This window comes from Sus scrofa, chromosome X (genome assembly GCF_054392235.1).
Source record: "Sus scrofa isolate SSC_HxYL_T2T_F1_AM1 chromosome X, Sscrofa_HxYL_maternal_Yorkshire_Landrace_v2.0, whole genome shotgun sequence".
In the NCBI taxonomy this organism is placed as follows: Eukaryota; Metazoa; Chordata; class Mammalia; order Artiodactyla; family Suidae; genus Sus; species Sus scrofa.
This window is the reverse complement of record NC_139401.1, coordinates 130938276-130953289: the sequence shown is the minus strand read 5'-3', so window position 1 is coordinate 130953289 and position 15014 is coordinate 130938276. Positions and strand designations below refer to the sequence as shown.

General features: G+C 46.3%; 2 protein-coding genes across 2 annotated transcripts in view; both read right to left on the bottom strand.

Annotated features, from left to right (window-relative positions):
- AFF2 (ALF transcription elongation factor 2) overlaps window positions 1-4453 on the bottom strand; it is a 535022-nt gene extending 530569 nt beyond the window's left edge. The window contains exon 1 of the mRNA XM_085006501.1: window positions 4379-4453. The gene's annotated coding sequence lies outside the window, so the exon portion shown is untranslated. The remainder of the gene's footprint in view (window positions 1-4378) is intronic.
- FMR1NB (FMR1 neighbor) overlaps window positions 4379-15014 on the bottom strand; it is a 307469-nt gene continuing 296833 nt past the window's right edge. Inside the window, exon 6 of the mRNA XM_085006510.1 lies at window positions 4379-4484. The gene's annotated coding sequence lies outside the window, so the exon portion shown is untranslated. The remainder of the gene's footprint in view (window positions 4485-15014) is intronic.

Below are 15014 nucleotides of genomic sequence, written 5' to 3'. Positions count from 1 at the left end.
TTTATACGGTGACTTTTGTACTAGATATTCAAATGTGCTTCATTATGCTTTATGACTGTAATTTGCATACTGAAATAATATTTGAACTGGGGCACTTGGGAGTGATTTATAATGTTTTCCACAGTTCCTGTGCTTTAGAATGAAGGCGATATAGAGCTATACAATCGGAGAATTTTAACGGCAGTGTTTTGTCTCACTCAAACTCAGCCTAAACCTTTCATTAAAAATGATGAGTTGCCATTAATACAAAGGCCGCAGCAGCCTGGTCATTATTTCGATTGGGGTGAAGTCGAGCTTCCTTAGTTGTACCTGTTACAGTCATGATGGGCACCCTTCTCACCGCCTCGGTTTAAGGCCCCCCTAGTTTCCTGCCGCCAAGGTCTCCAGGATTCTAGCTGGAGCCATCAAAGCCTGAGCTAGAGATGCAGCCACCCTCTCTGAGCTGAAGTCAAGCCTGTTGCTGCCCACGGGGAATGGAAAATGTCTGAGCTGCTTTAGAGTGTCTGTTCCATAATGTGAACGGCTGGGATTTGGTCCAGGGACCTTCCAGTGACAGTGTTCCCATGGGCCATCCACCTCGACTCCCAAGAATGAAGTCCCTATTTGAGGGCTTGCTCTAGGAGGCTTCTATAGGAGAATTCTTTTGAGAAAGGACTCAGTCTTTAAAAAGTAAATAAAAGAGTTTGAAAAGCAATGGACTACACAGTGTATGATTTCTCTCTACCCTGGCATGTCCTGTCCTTGGAGCTGAACTGTGTCTTCTCAAATTTCATATATTGAAGGTCTAACCCCCAATGTGATTGTATTCAGAGACAGGGCCTGTAAAGAAGTAATTAAGGTTACATGAGATCAGAAGGGTGGGGCCCTAATCCAATAGGATAGGTGTCCTCACAAGAAGAGGAAGAGACACCAGGATAGTGCATGACAAACAGAGTAAAAGGCCGTGCGAGGACACAGGGAGAGGGTGGCCACCTGCAAGCCAAGAAGAGAGGCCTCAGGAGAAAGCAAACCTCAGGACACATTGGCCTAGGACTTCAGCCTCCAGAGCTGTGAGAAAATACATTTCTCTTGTTTAAGACACCTAGTCTGTGATATTTTGTTAAAGCGGCCCTAACAGAGCCAATGATTCAACAAACTGAACTATTATTTATTGAGCACCTTCTGCGTGCCCAGTACTGTTTTAGTCCCGGAGATACAATGGTAAAGAAAACAGACACAGATCCTTATTTTGGGGTCACCCAACAAGAGGCAGACTCTGGAGCCAAAGTGCCCAGGCTTTGCTACATACTAGCAGTGTGACCTTGGGCCAGCTACTTAACCTCTCCATGCCTCAGTTTTCCACATCTACAAAGTGAGTACGGTAACAGTAACAATTAATGTTGGAGTTGTTGTGAAGATTAAAAAAATATTACAGGCAAAACACTTATCACACTTATCTGGAAGGTAGCAAGTGTTAGCTATTATTATATTGTAGTCTACACAGATAGCAAATAAGACCAGGCAGAGAGAAGTGCTAGGAAGAACAACAAAGCAGGTAGGAGACTGAGGATGATGGGGGCAGGAAAAGACCTCTCAGAGGGTCTTTTAAGCATAGTCCTGAATAACTACTAGCCCTGAATAAATTGAACCCAAATGAATAAACTAAATATCATCCTGAATAATATGAACGAGCCAGTCATGCAAAGAACAGTCCAGGCAGAGAGAATGTCAAGTGCAAAGGCCCTGGGCTTGGAAGATGTTTGGAATGTTATAGCAACCATAAAAAGATCAGCGTAGCAAAAGCAATGCGAGCAGTGCAGAGGTCACAGAGATCAGGAGGAGCCACCCATAGAAAGTGTGGTTCTTCAGCCAGAACTCCCCCAGCTTTGCTGCTATATGGTAATCACCTTTGGCCCATGTGAAACAAGCCAACTGCCAGGTCTTTTCCTCTGGAAATTCAAATTCAATCGTTTCAACCCCTACTATATGGAAGGTACCATTTGGGGCACTAAGGGTACATCAATTTTAAAAAGCTACAAACAAAAAAAGTCTGTGTCCTTGAGGCATGGTCTAATAGGGAAGACAGAAAATAAGCATCCAACAAATGACAGTGTACATTAGATATGGCTACATGCTAAGGGGCCAACAAAGCCAATCCCACGAAGTAGAACTGGTGGTGCTGGAGATATAGGTGGGTTGCATTTGTGCACAGGATGATCAGGTCTGGGCTGGAGTTACGAACCGAGTGGTGTGCATGTAGGTGGGATGAAAGCTGTGAGACCGGCTGAGATCACCAAGGGAATGAGTATAAATAGAAAGCAAGTCCAAGGACGGACTCTGGGCAACTGCAGTGTTTGGAGACTGGTCATGGCTGTGAATTTAAAGGAAGGCCAGCCAGCATCTTTGTGGGGTTTTTTACTCACCATTGCAAAGTAGGTCGCGGTCTTGCCAAGCCAAGTGTGTGTGGCGGGGGTGGGGGTGGGGGGGGCAAGGCTCCTGGGAACACACCTACAAAGCAAGTATAAGGCTTGACCATGGAGTTTAGGAGGCAAGAGAGACTATCGGATGGGTGAGAGACGGTGAAAAGTTTCTAGGATCAGTGGGTCATGGGATCTGCTATGATGGAAGGGAGGGCTGGAGATCAGGCCCTGGAGGAAAAGAGCCACGAAGACGGAATGGTGGAAAGAGACCAGGAGGCAGGAAATCGAAGTTGTAGGGGTTGCTGTTATTTGTAAGGACACAATGAGGGTGAGGCCACGGGGGTGACGGGCTGAGGAGCTAAAGTCATCAACAAAAAGAAAAAAGAAACTGGAGTAATCTGCTTCGGGCCTGGCCGTAGAAAACAACAGTATGGTACAGGGTGATTCTTACCTTCAGGATAGTTGGTGCGACACTGCCCAGGCCATGTCAAGGACTTCAGGTGTCATTCTGAGTGTGATGGGAAGACACTGGAGGAGTGTGAGCAGAGGCATGACATCGGCCCTGCTTAGGAAGCAGTTCATCCCAGCAACTGCATTTCTTAATTTACTGCCCAGACGTCTCCTCGCCAGTCGGTGGCCCGGTTCCTCCTTGATCACACGCATTCCCAAGATCTGGGTCTCTGGGCCCAACTCCCTCTCCTCTGATGTCACTATTAATCTCCCAATCTTGTTTGTCCTTTTGGACTCACCTCTCGATATGACGGGGTCCCTAAGATACCTGGACTCATGGCTCCAATCTGGAGAGCCTTGCTGTGATTTGGATTGACGTTTGTGCTGGGCTATGTAGTAAGCAGGTTAGAATTATCAGTGGGTCTAGGCCAAGTCTAATCAGAAAGGGACATCACAGAGTTCTGGTTTACTTAAAAAGTAGGAAGGTTGTCCTTGTTAAATGTAGGGGCCATTAAATGTGTAGCAAACCAAGTCACCGCTCTGTGGGAACTAGTTAGCATTGAGGAATTAACTAGAAATGTGACCCACTTGTCATTTCCTTGATGATAAGTCATAATGACAGTAGAAGTCATTAACACAGTCACGCATTCATTCATAAAATAATTAGTAACTACCAGGAGTTCCCATTGTGGCTCAGTGGTTACAAACCCATGAGGACAAGGGTTCAATCCCTGGTTTCCCTCCGTGGGTTAAGAATCAGGCATTGCCACAGGCTGTGGTGTAGGTCGTAGATGCGGCTCGGATCTGGTGTTGCTGTGGCTGTGGGGCAGACCAGCAGCTGTAGCTCTGATTCGACCCCTTGCCTGGGAACTTCCATATGCCATGGGTGCAGCCCTAAAAAGACACACACACAAAAAGTTAGTAACTACCTTCTGTGTCCAGCCACTCTTGTAGGCATTACAGATATAACAGGAAGAACCCAGAGGCCCTGATCTGGTGGGACTTCACAGTCTAATAGGATAGATGGAAAATAAACAAGTAAACACATATATAGGGTGATTTCAGAAAGTGACAAGTGTCTTAAAGGTAACAAAATGGAAATCTAGTGGACTTATTCTATGTGAAACATCGTTCTCAGTGGCTTTATCTATTTAACCTACTAAATCCCTACCATAATCTCATGAATCTGAAACGATTATTATCACATGTTTCAGATGAGGAAACAGAGGTTCAGGAAGGTTCACTAACTTATGCACCCACGCAAGGTACCTAACATGTTTGTGCTCCTGTTTCTTCCCCTGTAAAATGGGGAGCATGACAGTAATAAATATGGCATAGAGTTGTTTTTATGATTAAGGGAGTTCATGTGTGTAAAGGGGTCAGAACCATCCCCAGCACACACGATGTGATGGCCATCATTCCATTTTACAGATGAGGACACCAAGTTTCCCAAAGGTTAAGAAGTATGCAGCACATGTTTGCACACTAAGTAAATGAAAAATGGCAGCTGCTCAAGGAATATTTGTTACCTGAAGGGCAGGCCTGGGCTTCTTCACACAGCATCTGCTCCCTCCAAAGCCATGTCTTTTGCAGCACTGCATCTCTGTGCACGGGCAGTCAGGAGTTAACTGTGGGCTAAAAATAAATTTTATTTCAGCTCTATTCTCCACGCCTAGAGATACTCGGCAAACCGTATTGCAGAATGAGGACATGTGCGGTGTTAAACTGTGGCACAAAATCACAAGGAAACAACTAGAAGAGGGAAGGGCATTCGGTAACAGGAGAAAAAAGTGAGAAATAAGCAATATGGCTCTGTTTTTCTCATCAGATTACTTGCAATAGCTCATGACTGTATTACCATTTCTTCCGACTTTATAGTCTAAAGAGGAAAAGAATAATGGACATGCAAGCGGCGCTTGATGAACTTAAAGTAGACTTAAAGGACCTCTTTAACAGTCTCAGTTCCAGGAAGAAGACATTACAGGGTTTGTCCAGGTCTAATTTTCCCAATTCGATGCAATCAAGGATTGCATTAGATAAAATAGGAGCAAATCTTAATCAATCTGAACTCTAGGTCACCCTGGAAGTCAGCCCTGAAACGTTGCCTAGAAGCGCACCCCGATTTCTCGGTGCTGGCTGGTGTGACACAATATGGGTGTGTGGGTGACCAAGCTCCCCAGCACCATTAGATCCTGCAGCACAAAAGACAGAAGGCAACAGAGAGTCAGGCCCTTAATTCTAGCTTGTCACATCAAACGGTCCACAGCCCAAGTATTTAGCAGTCAGAAGGATGTCTTATTCCATGATTTTTAGTAGGCACATTTCTATCCTGAAAACATTCATTCCACAACCATCCAAGAACCTAGGAGTCCTCAGAAATCTGGAAGGGGTCTTGGTTTTCAAAAGCCTTTCCTCCAAGGAAGGAAACAGGTGTCTTAACTTCAGGGCATTCTGGGAATCAGGGCAGTCTTTCCCTCGCTCCTTCAACAAAACAAACTTTCTGTAATCCTCCACCGACTGCATTTAATTTCAAATATTTAATAAATCTCCTGCAAACAATACCTCCCAAGGTGTTTGCTGCAAGTAACTAGCAAAAGAGCAGAGCAAGAAGGAAAAAGCAATGGAGCAGGTGTCCTCAGTGGAAACCACCAAGTCCGTTTCCTTTGCACCTTGCATTCCTGGAAAAGCTCATACAAATGCATGAAGGTCCAGGCTCCTGTGTGCAGGGCTGTTACAGCAGGGACCATTTTTCCTGGTATTCATTTGTCTGCTGTCTCTGTCTGCCCCATCCCTGGCTGTGAGGTCCCTGTGGGCAAGGACCAAGGCTAACTCATCCCTAGTTCCTTGGTCCCCAGATCACGGACAAGAGGTGGAAAAAGAAAAGAGAAGAGGTGAAGGGGAACGAAGGGAGAAGAGGGGAGGAATAAGGGTGGGTCCCTGCACAGTGGCCAGATGGATGGAAGGCGCTAGATGGGGCTTCCTGTACCAATTTGCCCTGCCCAGTTCTGGAGCAGGGCATGGGGTATTGAATCAGAAGAGCTCCCTGAGCCTCCCAGCATTCTAGTCAGAAAAAAATGGGAGTTCTCTGGTGGCTCAGCAGACTAAGGGTCTGGTGTTATCACTGCAGTGGCTTGGGTCACTGCTGTGGCTTGGGTTTGATCCCTGGCCCCAGAACTTCCACATGCCGCAAGCAGAGTCCAAAAGGAAAGAAAAGGACAAAGATGGTTTTCGGTGGCTCTTGCCAAAGCAGGAATATTTTTGCAGGAAAAGGGAATGGTTCGGTTGCGTCATTCTCTCCTCCGGTAACCTCGCTCCTCTTGCTACACAGAGCCTCTTTGAAGACCAGGGAGCTCCCGAGACGCAGAGAAGACGGGCGGCAGAATTCGCCAGAAACTCTGAAACTCTGAAATTCTTTTGGTGGCCCCCCTCCCTTTTTTAAAACCTCCTGCTGTCTTTTCTCTTTCCTCAACTCCATTGTAAAAATTTACTGAGTGCATACTATTGATTGAGACTATACATTTTTCTATTGCATTTGAAAACATCAGCATCATTTCAGGCCATTTGTCTCCAAACCTTAAGTATTAATAGCACGGCACCCCTTCTGAAATTTCCATCTCACCGCCGTGTAGTGGTTTCATTGCTTTCTCAAGGCCAACCTCAGCATTTTCAAGGCTTTGTGACAGCGACTGATAGTGTGAGAAGCAGCTCCTTCCAAGTGCCAAGAGAGGCATCTGCTGCGAGGTCCCCTCCCACGAGCGAGCTCGGACGGCTTTCCCCCAAAGCCTTCTGTGCTGCCAGGGACTAGGGCTGCCGCAGAAATGATATCTCAGTGTGGAGTCTCTCAGTTATTAATTTCACCAAAGGGATTGTGAGAGTCGGCCGAGGACTAGACCTAAGGAGAGTAATTTGGTTGAAAGCCACCTTGCGATACACTGAAACTTTTTTTTTTCCTTCACCTAAAAAAGATTTTATTAGGTAGGTGTGCTGGGCTTTCTTTAGAGTAGTTTGGTTGGTTGTTGAATAGAATGTGAATTAAAATTTGAAAGACATTTAGATGCATCCCCTGTATGCAAAGAACTGGATGTCAAGTTCCACTAGGACAAGGTCTGACGATACCACCGCCTCTGCCTTCCTGGGCTTGGGGTTGGGGGATTGTCTGGTGCACCGATTCACAGGTGGTGTGCAGTGCCTGGCACATGGTAGCCAAATGGGTCATTGGAATTGTAAAGCAGTAGTAGAGACCTGTAAGAACACTCAGGAAAAAAGTCATGTCTACAGTGCGTTATAAACTTGCCGGGCAGTTAGGGTTCCCTGGCCACCTGTTAAAAATATAGATTCTCCAGCCCCCACCCATGGCTTTTGATCATCAGAGCTCTAAGGGAGGGGACTGGAATCTACATTTTCAACAAGTTACCCTGGGGATGCTTTTATTTTAAATAGCACAATTCTTTTATTTTTAAATAGTACAAAGGTGTGCAAGCATCACCCCCATCCAATTCCAGAACATGTTCATCTTCCTCGAAAGGAAACCTTGGACTCATTCAGCAGGGATTCCCCATCCCCCGTCCTCCAGCTCCTGGCAACCACTCATCTACTTGCCGTCTCTCTTAATTTGCCTACACTGGACGTTTCGTATAAATGGAATCATAAAATCATAATGCGTGGCCTTTTGTGTCTGGCTTCTTTCATGTGCATGATGTCGTCAAACTTTATCCATTCCTGTTCTGGGTTGGACAATATTCCATTGTACGGATACACTGCATTTTGTTTATCCACTTGCCAGTTGGTGGACATCTGGGTTGATTCCACTTAGGGACTAGTATGAATAATACAGCTATGAGCATCCATTGTGTGGACCTGTTTTCAATTCTCTCACAGTGTGCAGGGATACCTGGCAAAGAGCAGTGTCCTGGAGTTGGGGAAAAAGAGACAGGATATGGGGAAAGGCCACGTCCAAGCTCACAGAAGGAGTCAGAACCCTTGACTTGCCGGAGAGGACTCTGTCCCTTCCCCACAGCAGCCATCTTGGTCAGAAACCAGTGAGAACATTTAAACAATACTTCTTCCCATGGGTCTGAAGGAACACAGAGGGCGAACTGCCGTATCTGAACAATCCATAATTGGTGAGGGCTTCTCAGCAACTGGGTTGAGGAATTGCTTCTACGAAACAGTTAGAACCCATTGGAAAAAAATGGATAGTTTCCTGGGGACCCTCACTCATTTAGCACGGGTTGAAGAGTGGATAATATAACCATTGACTCATCTACCTGGAGGAAGTTAAAGTCCCTTCCATTTCTCTGTCGGATACCCTGGAGTGGCATTGAGCACTCTTTTTCTTGGAAACACTCTCCACCTGACTGACTGCTATCGTTGTTGAACTTGAACATTTGAAGGAGAAACAGGCTGCGAACAGGCACCAATTTTTCGGTGTGGCATGACTTGTAGGAGCAAATGTCCATTGGGGACTTATTTTCTAGGCACCAAATACTGATTGAAGGTGTAGTTAACTATGTATGAAATTTTAGCTCCCTCAATTAATTGGGGGCACTAAATTATGGCTGCTCCAAAGAGCAGAAAAGACTTTATGAAAATCGAACCCGTTAAAGGGAATTCTCCCAGGTCAGGAGCAATAAACTACAGCAGCCTGCAATAATGATGACCTTTAGCAAGAACAGCTAACTTCCCTGTCGGGGACCAGGTATCAGAAGGCTACATTTGAGGCTGTGTGAAAAGAGCTGGCGAAAGGCCAACCCAGTTAGGCTAGACCAACTATTAGTCCTAACAGAAAATTGGACTGAGTTTGGTTGCTTAATCAGCCTTCACAATATTAACTATGTTCCTCTTTCATTCTTCTTTTTTTTTAAAAGATATCTGACAATAAATATATTTTCTATGCTGGTCACCGGCTTCTCCTTCTGAAAGGAACTAATCTGTAGATTAAACAACATCTAAGTATTCAACATGCGCTTTGAATGAATGAACTGATGGGGGGGTTCACTGAGGAAATAGACCCTGTCCTTCAAAACTTACAATGAGCATAAATGTAATTCTAGAAAGTTTACAAAGTGATAGTAATTGAGGTCAGAGTAATAGGAACGCCTCCCCTCAGAGATAACAGAACTAGAGGTTCCAAGGATACGCATGAAAGCATCAGAAGGGGTCAGAGAAGTAACAGTAAGCCAGACTCCTACATACATGAATATAAAAAGCTATTCCTACATTAGCCATTTAATAACAATAATAGAAGTAATAGAATGGAATTGACAGAAAGAAGGAAAAAGAAGAGCAAAAGCAAAGGAACAATGATACAAATAAAAGGTCAGAAAAGTCCAGGTGTCCTTTTTCATCCCATCATCCTCCGCTGTCAGGAACTGCCTGACTTCCTGCCTTCGGTTTGTAACCTTACCCACAGCCAAGTCAGCTTCCACTTGGGGGCTCCAGCTCTTCAACACGTGTAGCCCAGTACTGGCCTTGGACAGACGCACAGCCTCTGTCTTGCTATGATGTGAACTCAAGTGTTGCTGCTGGCTCTGGGCCTGCTGCTCAGACCCCATGCTTCTGCGCTTAGGATCCATATTCTGGGTGTGTGAACTGGTGACTTCTGTTGACGAGTCCATCTGGGCCTGTGGATCAGCTTCCTGCTACCTGCTGCACGATCGCTGGTGCCCAGTTTTACGTTCTCCAGGAGCATTTCCCCACCAGCGTGATGGCTCGGGCCTCTGGACCTCACCCGTTTCCCCCTGCATGTGTGGCTCCCTGGGAAAGTTGCCACTCCGCGACGCTGAATTTCTGTCTGTGTTCCAGCCCTGGGCCTCTACACTTGACCTCCCCACCTGGACCGATGATAACGAGCAGGACAAGTGCTATACAAATTCACCTCCTAGATAGAGTCCTTTACTGCCTGGTCCGTAACACCTGGCGAACTTGGCTGGCTTCCTTTCTGCTCACGTATTTCCTACCACCAGCCCGGCCACTTCAGCTCTCCCGATTCTTTCATCACTTACTTATCTCTAAAAGGCTCATCACTTACTCACGCTTCCGGGAATTCCCTCACTGACTAACTATTCACTTCCTATGTGCCAGGCACTAGGATATGGGGACAACCACGGAGTCTCCAGTCTGAGCCAAATAGAGATGTTTAATAATCATTCAGATCACTTTCCAGGGAACCGCAAGAGCAGGGCACTCTTGTCCCATCAGCATCACCACCCAGGCTGTTACTTAGGCTAGAGGACACCGGATCCTCACTCGGGAGCCCCCACCCAGCAAAGTGGCCACACTCAAAACGGCAAGACCAAAGAAACCCTTTCATTTTTAAAAACGTTCTGCCAGGTGTTTGGGAGGCTAAGTGGCGGCCATTAAGAGGTGAGCAGTCGGGTAATGGTTTCTATTCCTCATGCACCTACAGGGACACCCCCTCTCCCCCCGCAAAGTCTTGAAAGTGCTAAAAGGAACAAAGGGGCGCTGACCAGCTCTACAGAACAGAGTAGATTCTACCTTCCAAGCAGTCCTGGGTCATCTGGTCTGACATCCTTAATAAGGGTTTAGACAATTCTGTCTGGGGAATCTGTATGGGTCCTCTGGGGACGCACCTACATCTCTAAGTATGCTTGTGTCTCTTCCCAACAAGTACCCACTGCATCAACCGGAAGGAGGGCCACGTGGCGAGCCCCTCACTCCAGCAGGGAGATGACGAAGGGCCTGGGAGGGGAGAGCTGAAGCCTCCGAGCCACCTACGCCCCATGATTTATTCTAACCTGGAGCCGAGTTTGGGATGTGAACGGTGGGAAATCACTGTAGCCCAGCAGGGAAGGGGGGACGGAAGGTGGGGGTCTCTCTGTGGAGATGGGGGCTGCGCAGGGCTCCAGGCCGAGGACGATGAGTGAACCTGTCAGCGGATTTCCTGTGAAAGCTGCTATGTGTGTGTTCATCCTGATGAAATAAAAGGCATCTTTTACGGCAAGACGAGGGAAATTTAAACATTACATTTTTCTCTGCCTATCGGGGCCTCTTCCCTCCCCTATAGTGCGTATCGTGCATGGGCATCAACCAGAGAACCCCTAGGAGGCACCGCTCCTCTTTCATCTTGTAAAGAGTGGGTAACTGCTCAGGAAGTAACTTTCCTCCTTAATCAAGGAAGGGATCATGACGACCCACTCCTCGCTTTGTCCATGCACGTCTGGGTTGTGTAAACTGACAATAACCAATAACGTGTCATTTGACATATAGCCCTTTGTCTCAACGACTTCCATCTTCCATAACTGCGCGTTGGCGTCTAAAGGGCAGCACAGCCCTCACAGCTCCCTGAAACACCCTCCCAGGCTATCGTCCTGGGCTGACTCGAATCAAGTCTTCTGTTTCGTTCGCAGACCAACGATTATTTTCTTTTTCACAGACAGTCCCTTGGACCGCGGAAATCGGTCCCTGGGCATTGCGGGCTGTGGAAGGAGGTGGAAACGGGAGCAAGCAAGACAGAGAAGCAGCAGCCTCAGGAGCAGACTTCGACCCACTCCTTCCTCCTCAAATGTGCCCGCCGAAGACGCTCTGTTCCACACGGCTATACGCGTGTGTCACTGAATATAGTGCGACGCCTGTGAGATAGTGCATTTGGCAAAGTGTGGGGCAGGCACTACCATCTTTAATGAGATATATTGCAACGGTGTTCACACAGCCGGCTGCATGAATGACTCCCTCCAGCAGTATGTGTGTGAAACTCTGTTTGGCAACACCACACTACTCCTTCAGGGACACACATTGAAGCTGTTTTTCACAGAGCTTGGTGCACGACTGAGTCACTCTGGTAATATCTCTGCGACACCCTGTGCTGAATAGGGTATTCTTTTTTTTTTTTTTTAACATGTGCTACTTTATTTAAAGATGAGTGTTGAAACTCTGTCAGCAGAAGCGGGTGCCTGTATCAGTGAGTATGATGATATCTCTGTGGAGTGAGTGGTGTGTGGTATGTGCATGGCTTTGTTTCATGATTTATGCCAAAATGGTGTGTTTAACTGCCTGAGGCGGATGACCTGGGAAGGGAGGAACTCTAACTTCAAGGTCACACAGAGTTACCACTGTGGTCAGGGAGGTGAAGACCCACGGAGTGGACTGTGGTCACATCAACTGCAGAAAATGCTCCTCAGGCCTAGGGGACCTCCCTGAGGACCAGACACTGCAACCGGGCCAGGAAGAATGAATAAGAAAGAGAACCTGTTTACTACGCACTTGCTCCGTGCCCGGTATTATTGGAAGGACTTTAAATGATCAAATCCTCACAGAAGGATTAATCCTCACAGATGCCATTTATCTTCATTGCACAAATGGAGAAACCACGGCCTAAAGAAATTAGGTAGTTCTGGGTTCTGCAGCTACAGAGTCTGCTCTTGTCTCCAGGATGCTCTACTGCCTATTGAAATTAACTTGCCCAGAGGTGGAAACAAAGTATCTGGGAAACAAACAAGGTCCAGAGGAGTTTTCAGGTGCCTTCCAGGAACTGAAGGAAGCCGGGTGTGACTGACAGGAGCAGAGGGCCCCAGGGAAGAACCACAGGAGATGTGACATAAAGCTTGAGAAGACTGCGCTGTATTGGTCACTCAAAGTCTCTTGGATCATGGGAGAAGGTTCGAATTTATCTTGGAGTAATGAGAAGCCCTTCGATAGGTTTGAGCCAGGCATGGCCGTGTCTGTGAGAAGCAGTGGGGTTCAAGGACTATTTTGGCCTTGAAATAAATTGAAACTTGGTGACTGAATAGATATTCTCCTCAAGAGAGGAGAGGAAGTTTGGAGAGGGGAGAGTGAGACGCCTGTGAAAAAAAAAAAAAAAAACATTGTTATGTGTTCAATCCCTGAGATTTTAGGACAAATTTGTGACCATAGCAACACATAGCCCATACGGACTAGTGGAGATGATAAATGAAGATATGAGAGGGTCTAGGACAGAGCTTTGAGAACCCAAGATTGAGCAGAGGAAAGACTGGGGAACAAAAATGGTGCAGCATCTGCCAAAATGGCAGAAGAGCCAAGACCACGAGGGACCCTGAACTCAAAGGCAGCGAGGCGCTAAAGCATGAGAGCATATGCTCCAAAGCCACAGACGTTCTGCGGAAGGGTTAAATAAGATGACGGCAGAAGAGCGTCCATTTGATCTGCAACATTCCTATCACTGGTGACCTTAACGAGATTGGAAGGATTGGAAGAATGAAGTGGAGGGAAGGAATTAAGTACAACATACAGAGACTCTTTGCTACATTAGAACAAATAAATGAGGCAATAGTTGTAGGATCATTGTGGCGGGGGGCGGGTCCACAAAGGCTTTGATTTTCTTTAGATGGGAGACACTTGAGAATATTTAAATTCTGAAAGACTCAAGAAGCAAAGAATAGTGCACAGACTGGGCAGCGGCTAAGCACTTTTCATGGCACTCCACTGAAGGCTCACAGCAACCCAATAAGGTGGTGCTTACTCACAGTTGAGAACCGTTCACAGCTGAGGACACAGTGGCACTGAAAGGCTAAGAGACTTGTCCAGGATCCCATAGCTAGTAACTGACAGTCAGTGCGTGTACCTGGGGCAATAAGAGCCCTTGCATTAGCTCCCTCTGCCCTAGAGACAAAAGGTTAAAGAGAAAGGTGATGGGTGGATCCCAGGTTTCTTAACGGCCCAGAGTAGGCAGGAAACCGTACTTTCTAGGGTATTGGTTTTCGGTGTGGCAACCTCTCCATGGTAACGGCAGGTGTTGGGGAGAGGATGGGGCAGATGCAGTCAAACACATGCACTGGGTAGCTGAACTGACAAGGGAGACACTTTTCTGATGGCATCTCTTTTCCTTGTGATGCAAGAAGGCAGGTCACATGGCAAGACAGAAAGGGTGAAGTGGGGCAAGGTCCTTGTGGTGGGTAGAAAAGACTTGAAATAGTGGTACAGTGAGTGAAGGAATAAGCTGTGTTAAGGACCCACTTGAGGTTGGTAATGATGAATTTAAAGTGGAACCGACCTGGCTTGTTGCCTTGAATTCTTCTAGCAGTGAGCAGCTGTGGACAGAATAATAGCAGCTCACTTAACTGAGTACTTAGCATGTGTCAGGCATCATGCTAACCACTTTACACGTCACCTCATTAAATATGCTCAATAACTATAATATAGGTTCAAGTGCTGGTTTGAAGAAGTCTGCTAACTCATTTTCTCAGGTGGGGCTAGACTTTGGCCTTCTCCCTCACATCCCTACATCAAGTGCTATAGGCTGTTTCCTGACCATTTCTCTTCTTCTCTACCAATTGCACTCCTCCCGCCAGGCACTTGTGAACTCCAGCCTGAGCGACCAGTGGCCACGTCCCTGGCCTTTCCAGCTTTGGCCTTCTCCTCTACATATTCCACAGGCTCAAGAGCGCATAATCGCTTCCCACTACATCTTGAATCCATTCCCAGTTCTTCAGATTAAGATTTAAGACTCTTCATCAACTGGCCTCAAGATTTTTCACCAGTGTTATTCATTACTGCACACTACTTTCTGCATAAAGGTTTCTAAAAGCAAAGATCACGCATGAGTGTGAATCTTACGGGTTCCATGCCATTATTGTATTTTATGACTGCAACAGACACTTGTGTGTGGAAAACAGCTACTAATTTGAAGAATCCAGTCTAGATCCCTCTCCTAAGTTTTAGTCTGATATATCTCAGGGTATTTAGGCTCCTACAACTCAGAATGTCCAAATCTAACTTCATCCTCTCCCTGCAACCCCGATGCTGGCCCAAGCCTAGTATAATTATTTCCCTCAACTCAGCCAATGTCGCAACCATCCACTCCGTTGCTCATGTGAGAAATCTGAAAGTCATCCTTGACTCCCGTTTCATTATTTTTAAGTTATTGTATACATACAGTATAGTGAAAACAATTTAGGCATAAAGTTCAATGAACATTTTCATATGTATACACCCATGTAACCACTGCCTGTATCAAGATATGAACTATTTTTAGTACCTAGAAGCCTTCCTGGGGCCCCTTCCCCTAAGTGCTAGCATCTACAGATATGGGTTATTTGTGGACACTTGGAGCTTTTGTGCCTAACAATGATATTAACATTTTTGTACAAGTTTTTAGTAAGAAGAGCCATTCATTTATCTCAGGTATATACTCAGAAGTAGAACAGCTGAGTCACAAGACAGGTATAT